This window comes from Phaethon lepturus, unplaced genomic scaffold (genome assembly GCF_000687285.1).
Source record: "Phaethon lepturus isolate BGI_N335 unplaced genomic scaffold, ASM68728v1 scaffold22869, whole genome shotgun sequence".
NCBI lineage: Eukaryota > Metazoa > Chordata > Aves > Phaethontiformes > Phaethontidae > Phaethon > Phaethon lepturus.
This window is the reverse complement of record NW_010563083.1, coordinates 1-248: the sequence shown is the minus strand read 5'-3', so window position 1 is coordinate 248 and position 248 is coordinate 1.

The window sequence follows — 248 nt, the reverse complement described above, 5'->3', positions numbered from 1 at the left end:
TCCGCTGGCGCAGGAGCCTGGACAACAAAGCTCCGACCGGGCACTTGCGCAGCCTGGTAATGGGAATGAAAGGTGCAGAGAGGGAAACGTAGCACTGCAGTGCAGAGTCCAAGGGGAAAAAAAAAAAAAAGAGCTTTGCAACAGGAGACTGCAACGTGCTGCAGCATGCGCAGATACACTGCGCCTCGGTCCAGCTCGGAGGTTGCTCCTCGAGCAAGGGACAGATGAGGACACGTGATTGTGATGGG